We start from the raw sequence: 13,010 nt of genomic DNA, 5'->3' as shown, positions 1-13,010 counted from the left end.
ATTGCACTTCCCAAACGTGAGTGAGATCACTGGCAGGACCTCCTCCTTCAAAGTGACCCGTCACTTCAACATAGAGTAAACAGAACGATCACGTCAGCTGGTGGCGCATCACTGACCTCTAGATTAGTTTTTTTTTCTTGAAGTAATTTCTCTCACTGAAACTGAAACTCGTTGATATGCATCAAGCCCGTACCTCTCTGACTCTATAACTCAGTAACCCTTTCTCTGAAGCTTTCCTCTCCTTTTGGAGCCTTTTCTGTTCTCCTCCTGACCTCTCTCGCTCGGCGTCAGCTCTTTGCTGATATTCCAGGACTTCCTGTTGTAACCTCTCTCGCTCGGCTTCTGCTTTATGTTGACATTCGTTTTCCCTCTCTAATCTGTGTCATTCTGTCTTAGCATTTTCTCCTAATTTTATCACCGAGACTGTAGGTCTGACACGGTGGTCAGCAGCACAGGAGCGCCGCAGGGAACCGTACTCTCTCCGGTCCTGTTCACCCTGTACACATCAGACTTCCAATATAACTCATCCTCTATTTGTGCTAAACATGCTCTAATACAATTCAAGGTTGTACACAGAGCCCACATGTCTAAAAATAAACTTGCTCGATTTTATTCTTATGTTAATCCAACCTGTGATAGATGCCATTCTGATATTGCTACATTGACCCATATGTTTTGGTCTTGTCCTTGTTTACAAAGCTATTGGAAGGATATTTTTAATATCATTTCAAGAGTTTTAAATATTAATCTTCAACCGCATCCTTTTACTGCAATCTTTGGTCTACCTATGATAGATAATATGTGTCTATCTGCTTCATCTCAGCGAATGATTGCATTTGTTACACTAATGGCTAGAAGATCTATTTTATTGAACTGGAAAGAAATTAATCCTCCAACTGTATTTCAGTGGCTCTCTCAAACCATTTCCTGTTTGAGTTTAGAAAAAATTAGAAGTGTGGTCTTTAACTCCTCAGTTAAATTTGAGGAAACTTGGAGACCATTTATTCAACATTTTCATGCGAATTAAATGGTCTGATCCTGAACCTTATTGTTACCATCCTGAATTGTATAAATGGAGGTTCGGAGTCATTGGCACTACTGTATGTATTTAACATTATACAATTGCCCATGTTAGTTGTTTTTTATATATATATATATTGGTTTTTTTTCTTCTTCTTTTTGGGGGTCTTTTTTTGTTTTTCTTTTTAAATCCTTCATATTAATATTATAAGTTTGGGAGACTTTTTACATTGATTAATACATAATTGATTATTAATGAATCTATTGTGTACTCTCAAATGTCTTTGTACTTATATTTTACTTATGTTTTTTTCTCAAAATCAATAAAAAGATTTGAAAAGAAAGAAAGAAATGGTTATTGAGACAGTAAGGAGGCATGGGATCCAAGGGGACATTGCTTTGTGGATGTCATGGTCCGGTCCGTGAGGATCGAGTTCCGGTTCACCATCCGGTCCGTGGACTCCGGACACCGGGTCGTCCGGCTGTCCTTTGTTTCACTTGGGCTTAATAATAGGCACCCGATATTCGTCTTGTGGCTGGAAATATTAGTGGCCCTTGGATCGAGTGTAGATGCTGGTTCGCCTCGTCAGTATCCCGTCCTCACCTCCGTGGGGTAAGTCAGGCCGTCTTTGCAGTTACCCTGCAGTGGTATCTGTCCCTTCCTGTCCTTACCTCCGTTGGGTAAGCCAGGCCGTCTTTACCGTTACCGAGACTGGACTCTTCACTTTCCTTCCCTTCCTTCTGTAGCCCTTGGCATAAGCCTCGCCTGCTACCTTTCGCCTGGAGCCTCGCCTGCTACCTTTCACCTATTGCCGTCAAGTTCTATTGCCAGAGCAAGACCGGTGCTTTGCTGTGTCCAGATAAGGAACGGTCTTTCGTTGTTTGGAATAGTCTCTTTGTGTCCACGCCTTCGCTAGGTAGGTCCGGCCATTTGCCCCTACCTTGTGTTGGGAACCGTCTCGTCGTGTTGAGCATTCTGTGTATGAGTCCCGGCCCTACGTCCTGTACCCAAGGAGGAGTCCCGGCTGTCTTCCATGTTCCTGTCTCTCGGGTACAAGGCTTCGAGCGTCCAGTCTTCGTCCAAGGCTCCAAGGTTCCTGTCCCCCAAAACGTCATTGCTTCAGCTAGTTTCGGAATCTGAAACCGAGTCAAGACCCAGGTTCTGTGCCCTTGCCCCGTCTCTGTCTCGGAGTCCATACCCAAACATGGAAGATCCCGAGCCTCGTCTAGATCTGTAGCCAAGCCTCGAAGAATCCAAGCCATGTCCAGTCCTGTAGCCTCGTCCAGTCTTCGCCGAGTTCTGGGGTCGGAACCCGAGTCAAAACCCAGGTACTGGGTCCTTGCCCAGTCGCTGTCTAGGGGTCCAAGCCCAGGCTCCCAGTTCCTTGTTCCTTGTCCTTGTCCCACTTTCCTAGCCAAAGTCCTAGCCTAAGTCTGTGATCCTGTCCCATCTCCTAGTCTGTGTCCAGACTCGTCCCTAACTAGACCAGTCCACCTCCTACTTCAGTGTCTGTGTCTTGCATTTGGGTCCAATCCTAGCGCTCCTGTTATGACAATGGATCCAGAAGCAGAACTGGCTTGTCCACAGGAGGCAAAGAATGGTTGTAGGCGCGTCATATTCTACATGGGGGCCGGTGACGAGTGCTGTGTCTTGGGGATATGTTCCGGGACCTCGACTCTTTGTGATTTATAAATGACCTGGATGAAGAAGTGGAGGGATGTGTTGGCAAATCTGCTGATGACACAAAGGTTGGGTGTGTTGTGAATAGTGTGGAGGGGTGTCTGATGTTACAATGGGACTTTGATAGGATGCAAAACTGGGCTGAGAAGTGGCAGATGGAGTTCAACTCAGATAAGTGTGAGGTGTTTCATTTTGGTAGGTCAAATATGATGCTAGAATGTAGTATTAATAGAAAATCTCTTGGCAGTGTGGAGGATCAGAAGGATATTGGGGTCCGAGTACATAGGACCCTCAAAGGTGCTACGCAGGTTGACTCTGTAGTTAAGAAGGCGTACGGTGTATTGGCCTTCATCAATCATGGGATTGAGTTTAAGAGCCGAGAGTCAATATTGCAGCTATATAGGACCCTAGTCAGACCCCACCTGAAGAACTGTGCTCAATTCTGATCGCCTCACTACAGGAAGGACGTGGAAACCATAGAAAGGGTGCAGAGGAGATGTACAAGGATGTTGCCTGGATTGGGGAGCATGCCTTATGAGAATAGGTTGAGTGAATTCGGCCTTTTCTCCTTGCAGCGGCGGAGGATGAGAGGTGACCTGATAGAGGTTGTCAAGATAATGAGAGGCATTGATTGTGTGGATAGTCAGAGCCTTTTCCCAAGGGCTGAAACGGCTAGCAGGTGAGGGCATAGTTTTTAGGTGCTTGGAAGTAGGTAGAGAGGAGATGTCAGGGTTAAGTTTTTATTTACGCAGAGAGTGGTGAGTGAGTGGAATGAGCTGACGGCGGCGGCGGTGGAGGTGGAAACGATAGTCCTATTTAAGAGACTCCAGGATGGATACATGGAGCTTAGAAAAATAGAGGGCTATGGGTAAAGCCTAGGTCGTTCCAAGGTACATGTTCGCCACAGCTTTGTGGGCCGAATGCCCTGTATTTTGCTGTGTTTTTTCTATTTTTCTATGTTTCTATGTATTGCCGCTTCAGGACTTCATAAATTCTCAACAGTACATCCTTCCTTTTATACTACAGTCCTCTTGAAATGAATGAAAAGATCGCATTTGCCTTCTTCACCACCGACTCAGCCTATAAATTAACCTGCAGGAAAACTACACAAGCCCTCCCAAGTCTACTTACACCCTTTTAAAATTATTTTTGGTCCAGCTTGCCCAATTATCTCCACACAATTAAAATGGGAAATCTGCTTATTATTCTCCTGTAACGAGGTGCAATGAAAATCTTGTTTAGCTTACAACCGATACAGATCAATAGAACAGAACAGTACATTGAGGTGATATCAAATAAAACAATAACAGAGAATTATTGTTTCAGAGAAATTGCAAGGCAGGTAGATGTATGGTGCAAGGTCGTAAAAAGATATGTTGCGAGGTTAAAGTCCACAATATCTTGCTGGGGACCGTTCATTTTGCTTATAACAGCAGAATGGAAGCCGTCCTTCAGCCTGGTTGTAGTGGTTTACATTTTTTTTAAATCTTCTACCCAAGTGGGATGCCAGACTGTCCTGGGTTGTGAGGTTATGTTGTGCCTGCTTTACCGTTCACACAGGAAGTGCAGACACAGTCCATGGTGGGCAGACAGGTTTCTGTGATGTCATCAGCTGTACACAGCTCTCCGCAGATCCTTGCCCTTACGAGCAAAGCAGTAGCCATACGAACGCGTAAGGTATCCTGTTGGGATACTCCCTATGGTAAGTTGATGAAATTTAGTGAGGGGCAAAGGTCACATATCAAAATTCCTGTTCTCTGTTCCATCTTTATCATTCGAGAATCGTTTCATTCAATACTAATTTAGTATCTGTGTATTGCTGGAAGACCATCTGTGATTGTCAATGATCCTTTCTCCCATGTGGTTCTATCAGCTTACCCCATGCAAATTTTGATCAAAATCTTTTTGTTCAACCATCTTGTTCAACCTATGTCGAGCCTGTACCTCACCACCTCAATGATATATATCAACGATCTTGTATAACCTCTGTCCAGTCTGTATCCCCCCACCTCAATGATATATATCAACCATCTTGTTCAACCTCTGTCCAGTCTGGATCCCACCACCTCAATGATATATATCAACCATCTTGTTCAACCTCTGTCCAGACTGTATCTCACCACCTCAATGATATATATCAACCATCTTGTTCAACCTGTCCAGTGTGTATCCCACCACCTCAATGCTATATATCAACCATCATGTTCAACCTCTGTCTAATGTGTACCCACCACCTCAATGATATATATCAATCATCTTGTTTAACCTATGTCTAGTCTGTTCCCCTCCACCTCAAAGATATATATCAAACATCTTGTTCAATCTCTGTCCAGTCTGTTATCCTCCACTTCAATGATATATATCAATCATGTTGTTTAACCTATGTCCAGTCTGTATCCTTCCAACTCAATGATATATATCAACAGTCTTTTTCAGCCTCTGTCCAGCCTGCATCTCCACAACTCAATTATTATTTCCCTTTCGTTTATTTTCCGTTCCTTATCTCCTGAGGTGCCTTGCTTTTGTAGCTTGTTAATGCAGCTAACTGTGTGATCATTTTCAAGGAATTTTGGACCTGTATTCCCATGTAGGTTCATCTTGTGACGTACCACAGACCATTGCCATTACCTGTGCAAGTCATACAATACATGTGACTTAATAAATTATTCCGCCACCAAATTGTCTGTATCCGAGGGAATGTGCACATTGCAGTTGTTGTTTACTAAGTTCAGAAGAGTGATTCTGGACTGAAAGGTTTTATGTATGAGGAGCATTTGGTCTTTCTGGGCCTGATCTCAATGGAGGGGTGGTGACTCTGGAAACAGAAACGTCAATGAAATCCTGAGGTCTGGATAGAGTGCTAGGGACAAGATGTTTTCAACAGTAGGGCAGTCTAGGATCTGAGATCACAAACTCACTCTATTCAGTTGTATCTGGGGACTTCCTCTTCCATCATTCTGTCCAGTAGCAAGATCTGAATATCACCTGGATCAATGCCTGGGGTAGATCGTAGTTATTTGTAGACACAAGAATATGATGGAATTTTTAACCACTTAATGGAACAAAGAAGGACACTTAATGGTTATCACTACAGTGTATTGTGCCATGTCTTTTGTAAATATCCCATAGTTGCCATTTGAAGCAGATAGGCCACATCCAACAACGTGTTTTGATTTTGGAACATATTCTGCACTGCTGGAAGTTCTGTAGAGATGAAACTACCAACAGATTTACAGGAGGCACTTCGAGACAGGGTTAAAACAGCCACTTGAATTTTATCTTCCACATTACAAAATGGCTGAGAGCTCAATGTTCATCTTTGTCATAATGAAACTCAGAGCATGTGAGGTTGAATTCCTTATTTCCTATTTTCAGTTAGTTCTGCTGAGCCACTTCCTCCATCACCAAGGTAACAGCTCACTGGAGTTGCAAGGAGTGTTGAACATTTTTATTGCTCTCTCCACAACGTCCTTCAGTGGCCTCAGGAGCCGGTGTGGAGGCCCGGATGCCTTGAGCATTCACTGTATGGAATTTATCATGTTTATATTGGAATAAAGAGAAAAAGAATGCATTTAGATATTTATTTATGCAAATCCCTTCAGGATGCCACAAACATCTTGCAGTCAGCCTATGTCTGTGCATCAGAAAGACAATAACCTGTACTAAGTTTCCAGTGATTTATTTTCAGTTTTATACTAAAAGCATGTTCTTATTATTTCATTATGGGAGATGTGGCGGCGAATTGCAGTGATCCTTGTCCCGCTCCGCAGTACGATAACGATAATAAACAGAAGCGCTCAATTAACCTTCTGCAGACAAGTTAAAATATATTCCCACCCACTGGCGACCCATGGCCCGGGTTCCCCGCCCAGTTAAAGCATCATCAGGTTCTAGTTCTATTATGAGATGGAGCGGAGTGTTAATTTTAGAACTCGGATTAGACCAGATACTGCTGAATATTACCGACAGGAAAGAGTCCTGGGAGTGTTGGTTCTTGGTCTATAATCCTGGGATGGGACTCCAGGATTACGGAACTGACAGTGTTCTCCTGAGAGATATTACAACTAAACATATCTTTACCTTCCTCGGTCGCACCCCGCCTTCTTCTTTCAACAGGGATCACTCTCTCAACAATTCCCTTGTTCATTCTTCCCTCCTCATTAATCTCCCTCCAACCATTTATCCCTGCAAGCGGACTAAGTGCTACACCTCCCCGTACACCTCCGCCCTCACCTCCATTCAGACACAAAGCAGTCCTTCCAGGTGAGGCAACACTTCATCTGCGAATTTGCTGGGGTCATTTTTTGTGTCCCGAGCTCCGGATGCGGCCTCCTTTGCTTTGGTGAGACCCACCATAAACTGGGAGACTGTTTTGTCGAGCATCTCTGTATCATCTGCTGCAAGGGGTACTTCCCAGTGGCTAAAGATTTTAATTCTGATTCCCATTCAGAGATCACAATCAATAGCCCCCTCTTGTGCCAAGATGAGACCACCCCCAGGGTGGAGGAGCAACACCTTATATTCCATCTGGGTACCCTCCAACCTGATTGTACGAATATTGAATTCTCCTTCCAGTAAGCAAACTCCCCCCACCCACTTCTCTATTCCCCACTCTGAACTTTCATTTCTGCTCACCAGCCTATAATTTCCCCGGGTTCCTCCTTCCCGTTCCCCTATTGACATCTCTCGGATTCTTTCATCTCCAGCCCTTGACCTGTCCATCACTTGACTTCACCTATCACCTTCCAGCTCGCCTCTTTCCCTTCTCCTTCCTTTTTATTCAGATATCTTCCCCTTCCCCTCTCAGCAATGAAGAAGGTTCTTTTCACAGAATGTCGAACTACTCTTTCCACAGATACTGCTTGATGTGCTGAGTTCTTCCAGCATTTTGTATGTGTTGCTTTGGATTTCCAGCATTTGCAAGCTTTCTCCTGTTTAAGTATGATAATTACCGTAACAATTATTTGGGCTTCGTTGAGATTATATCGGGATTACGCTGTAAAATCCCGCTCCCCATACTAACACGGGTTATACAGGCCAAAGAACAAACTGCCGGAGGAACTCAGTGGGTCGGGCAGCATCTGTGGAGGGAAATGGACAGTCAACATTTCGGGCCGAGACCCTCCCTCTGGACTGAGAGTGGACGGGAAATAGTCAGAGAAAAGAGTTGAGGGGTGGGGATGGGGCAAGAGCTGGGGAGTGAGAGGTGGATACAGGTGAGGGAGGAGGTGGGAAGTTGGAAATAGTGACAGGTCACCGGTTGAGTTGGAAGACAGGCCGTACATCACGGGATCCACTTTCTTCCTTCCATATCTTGCTACCATTTCTTTTTTTGCTTGAGGCCCCGCCCATGCTCTGATGACGCAGCAATCAGCGTAAAATACTCACAGTCTTCGGATGGGCGGTGGTTTTCTTTCCGTTCTGTGGTGAAACGTATCAGCGGCGTGGAGCCGTGGGTCGAAACACAGTCTACGGGGCAGATGAAACAAGTTCTCATCGATGAGTATTGAGGCCGGTCGCGATGCGGGAACGAGACCGACAATTTCCTATCGGTGAGTCCTGAGTCCGATCCGGAGGGGGGATGCCCGATGAGATGAGCGGGATGAGTTGGTGATGCCGGACTAAACCCATCCGTTAAGTTGTACCTGGGGCACTTCATCTCCATCACCCGGCCCGGTATCAGATCCAAGCTTCGGCCGGATCGATGCCTGGGGTCGATAATTTTCCCAGTACACTGGAAGGGGCCATTCGGCCTGTTGTGTTCTTGCAGACAGAGAAGATTAAACAGATTAATTGCACCGTCTGGACACTGATTATCTCATTGTTACAGTCAGGAAAGAGGTACAGAAGCCTTAAGACATACACTCAGTGATTCAGGAACAGTTTCTTCCCCTCTGCCATCCGATTCCTAAATGGACATTGACGCTTTAGATATTGCGACACTTACTTAATATACAGTGTTTCTGATTTTGCACATTCTTTTAAATCTATTCAATTCATGTAATTGATTTACTTATTTATTTGTTAGTACGTTCAAGTAAAATAATAACAGAGTGTAAGAAAGCATTATGCTTACAGTTTGCAAATGGAAACCGTCATTGAGCCCGTTGGAATGTTTCTGTTTTATTTTATCTTCGACCCGATGGGAGGGCGAGAAGTGAGAACGTTCAGGGTTGTGGTGATCGTTTATTTTTCGGCTGCTTTACTGAGGCAGCGGGAAGTATAGACAGATCAGTGGAGGGGATCAATGATTTGTTCTGCTGGGTCCACAGCCCTCTGCATTTTCTTTGTCACGGGCAGAGCAGTATCCATACGAAGGTGTCAGGGATATGGATGGGATACTTTTCATGGTGCGTTGATAAAGCTTGTTGAGTGGAAAACAACATATACCGAACTTCTTATTGTTTGTTCTGGCTTTGTTATTTTAGAACCTGTTAGCTTGTATCTAGTGGTATGTGAGTTGGCGCGTGTTCTAGTGGACAAGGTATCGGACTACTAACCTGAAGGTCACTGGTTCGAGCCTCAGCTGAGGCAGCTTGTTTGTATCCTTGAGCAAGGCACTTAACAAACATTGCTCTGCGACGTCACCGGTACCAAGCTGCTTGGGTCCCAGTGCCCTTCGTTTGGACAACATCGGTGGCGTGGAGAGGGGAAGGCTTGCAGCTTGGGCAACTGCCGGTCTCCCATACAACCCTGCCCAGGCCTGCCAATTGTCCTGTTATTCCTGGAAATGTGTTCAGTAAACATGTTGCTAAGGAATGATCAGTTTTATGCATGAGGAGCATCTGATGACCCTGGGCCTGTGTTCAGTGGAGTTCCGTGGGATGGTGCTTGGGGGCTGGGGGCGTGGGCGGCGGTAATGATTTTCACAACTGAATAACGACAAGCCTGGATACAGTGGGAATGGAGAGGATGTCTCGATTAGACGGAGAGTCTGGGATCTAAGAGGTTAGATTCAGAATAAAGAAGCTTCACTGTAAAAAAGTCAACTAAATAGAGAGAGTACAGAGGAGATTTACTAGAATGTTACCTAGGTTTCAGCACCTAAGTTACAGAGAAAGGTTGAACAAGTTAGGTATTTATGCTTTGGAGTTTAGAAGGCTGAGGGGGGACCTGATAGCGGTATTTAAACTTATGAAGGGGATAGATAGAGTTGACGTGGATAGTCTTTTTCCATTCAGAGTAGGGGAGATTCAAACAAGAGGACATGAGTTGAGAGTTAGGGGGCAAACGTTTAATGGTAACACGAGGGGGAATGTCATTAATCAGGGAATGGTAGCTGCGTGGAACGAGCTACCAGTAGAAGTGGTAGAGGCAGGTTCGATTTTGTCATCTAAAAAAATTGGAAAGGTATATGGACAGGAAAGGAATGAAGGGTTATGGCCTGAGTGCAGTTAGGTGGGATTAGGTGAGACAAGCTTTCGGCACAGACTAGAAGGGCCAAAATGGCCTGTTTCCGTGCTGTAATTGTTATATGGTTATAAAACTGTGATGAGAGAAATTACTTTAGTCAAATGGTTGATCTGTGGAATTTGTTACCACATAGGGTGGGGGAGACTGCCGATGGTTATATTCATGTTCTGGATTGCTAAATAGGTTGAGTGTTATAGCAGGGAAGCAAGAATATGGTGTTGGAAAAAAATCCTCCAAGATTGATTATAGAACATGACCAAATCACCTAATTCTACTCCTATGTATTGTGATCTGTATCTTATTCCATGACAGAACAATGACTTCATTGTATCCCATCATAAATAAGAGAAAATCTGCAGTTGGTGGAAATGCAAGCAACACACACAAAATGCTGGAGGAACTCAGCAGGTCAGGCAGCATCTATGAAAGAGAGTAGAATCGACCTGGCCTGATGAGTTCCTTCAGCCTTTTGTGTGTGTTCTTTTGTATCCCATGTCTGGTTTTGAAACGTGTGAAGGACAGTTACAGATTCCTTCACGCGGATTATTATATATGCGTTCAAGATTTAAATTTTCGTTTAATGCTTTGCTCTCTTTTGTATTGTTAACATGCTTCATTATCTCTCTGGTTAAAGTTAGCCCTGGTCTGCGAGATTTACAGGAAGTAAAGTCCACGACTGGAAGCAACCCGCAACTGAAGACAAGGGAACAACAACAATGAACCAGCCCGAGGACTGAGAGCACCAATTCGAGAGAACCCATCTGACTCGGAGTTTCCATTGATTTAGTCAGGAGAAAGTTTGCTGAGTCTCATTTACCCAAACACTGGTTCTTTAGACATTACATTTTTGTACCAAGGAATAGAGGAAATAGCTTGAGTGGGACTGAATGAGCCTAGCAATACCAGTTATGACTCTATCAGACCCAGTTGCAATCATTCCAGATTTACAAATGTGCTGTCTGCATTAGCTCTGTGAAGCCACGCATTTTCCTTTATTTTGTTTGCTCATTTCAAACGTCATCTCTGCAGTTTCTTTGCTTGTCTGTGCTCGGTCACAATAATCTCAAAATGCGTTGAGAATTTCCTCCCTTTATAAGAGGCCTCAGTTGTTTCCAGCTGTAGTGGCTGCAGAAATGTGGAATTACTATGAACTACAGCAACATGTCATTGACTCCTCTGTCTATTGCAAGCTGCAATGATATACTTGCCCTCGAGTATATCGTCGTGCAAGCCTCTGCTAACAGCAAACCCTCTTGAAGCCAAATGTCCCGGCACCACATTTCATTCAGTCCGAACTAGAAAATGCCAAACAATATTTTACATTTACATACCCTGTCGTCATCAAGTGTTTTTCTACTAATAAATTGTCAGAACCTACGAATCTGTGATTAAGCAGAATTGGGTTTTACAATGAAGTTATTTTCCCATTTGACTCTGTACCAAAGGCACGGGTTATATCTGTTCTTGAGATGAACAAATGTTATTGCAGCAGAACTGCTGGAGCTGGCAAGGTCGGATTAAACTCAGTCGTTGCGGAATGGGAACCAGTGTGTTTGGTCAGATGATAGAAGAGTTGATATAAAGGCAGATGCAATGTTCAGAGAGACTGTGGAAGGATCGGTTGTGGACAGGGCATCATGTAGTCAGTTGGAAATGTGTTTAATTCAATACAATAAGTATTAAGAATAAGAATAACTTAGAACATGGATGGTACATGTTATCACCATTACACAGACCTGACTTTTACAAGGGCAAGATTGGCGCTTGATGCTCCAGGTCTTAGTTATTTCATAATACGCATTGGGGGAGGGGGGTGAAAAGGGGAGAATTGTCTTTACTAATTAGGGATGGTATCACAGCAACATAAACAGAGGACATCAATGTAAGTGAAATTCAGAAACGGGAAGGGGGCTATCATTCAGGGAGTATTCAATAGGCCTCCCCCAAAGCCACAGGGATAATGTGAGAAAATAAGTTGACAGTTTTGGGAAAGGTGCAAAAACAACAAGGTTGTTATCATTATTGACCTCAAGTTTCCTGATGTTGATCCCACCTCCTTGTTCCAAAAGGTGTCAGTGGGGCAGAATGCATTGCGTGTCCAGGAAGGATTCTTGACATAGTATGTGGATGGGCTAACTGGAGGAGTTGCCATACTGCATCTAGTATGAGGCAATGATGTTGGTCAAATGACAGATGTCACGATAGGTGACCTTTTGAGACAGTGACCACAACACCCTAACTTTTATCATGGTCATGGACAAGGATAGTAGCAGACGATACAAGGCAGTATTGAATTAGTGGATGGATAGTTACAATGGTATGCGGAGCAACTTGGGAGTGTAAATTAGGAAAACATTTTCAAAGGGAATTGTACAATGGAACTATGAAGGTTGTTTCAGGAACACTTGAATGCGGTCGGGGTAGATTTGCTGCAGACGCAGTTAAAGAATTTTTAAATAAACGAACCGTGGTTCACAACAGATGAGAGCATTTAAGCATTTGGAGAAGCATAATCTTATTACAGGTTGCCATTTTGGCTTTTTGATGGTGAGTGGAGAAAATGGAAGGGGAGGTGCCGGAGATAATTTTCCGCAGTATGGACCAGTCACACACAGAATATCTACCAACATTTGTTTTGACAGAGACTGAACAGGAGTCACCATGGCATGGTGCATGGAAAGTTGTGTTCAACAACACTTCTTAAAGTTTTTCAAGATGATTGTCAATAAGGGTGGTGGAGTGGATGTTGTACATTGAAGTCCACTAAAGCCTTTGGCAAGGTGCCTCATGACAGCTTGGTCTGGAAGATAAGGTCCCATGCGGTACAGAGAGTGGAAGTTAGATGGATTCAAAAGTTCCCTCGAAGGTAGCAAGCAAAGAGTGATGGTTGAAGGTT

This window comes from Hemitrygon akajei, unplaced genomic scaffold, assembly GCF_048418815.1.
Source record: "Hemitrygon akajei unplaced genomic scaffold, sHemAka1.3 Scf000045, whole genome shotgun sequence".
Taxonomy (NCBI): Eukaryota; Metazoa; Chordata; class Chondrichthyes; order Myliobatiformes; family Dasyatidae; genus Hemitrygon; species Hemitrygon akajei.
This window is presented reverse-complemented; position numbering follows the sequence as displayed.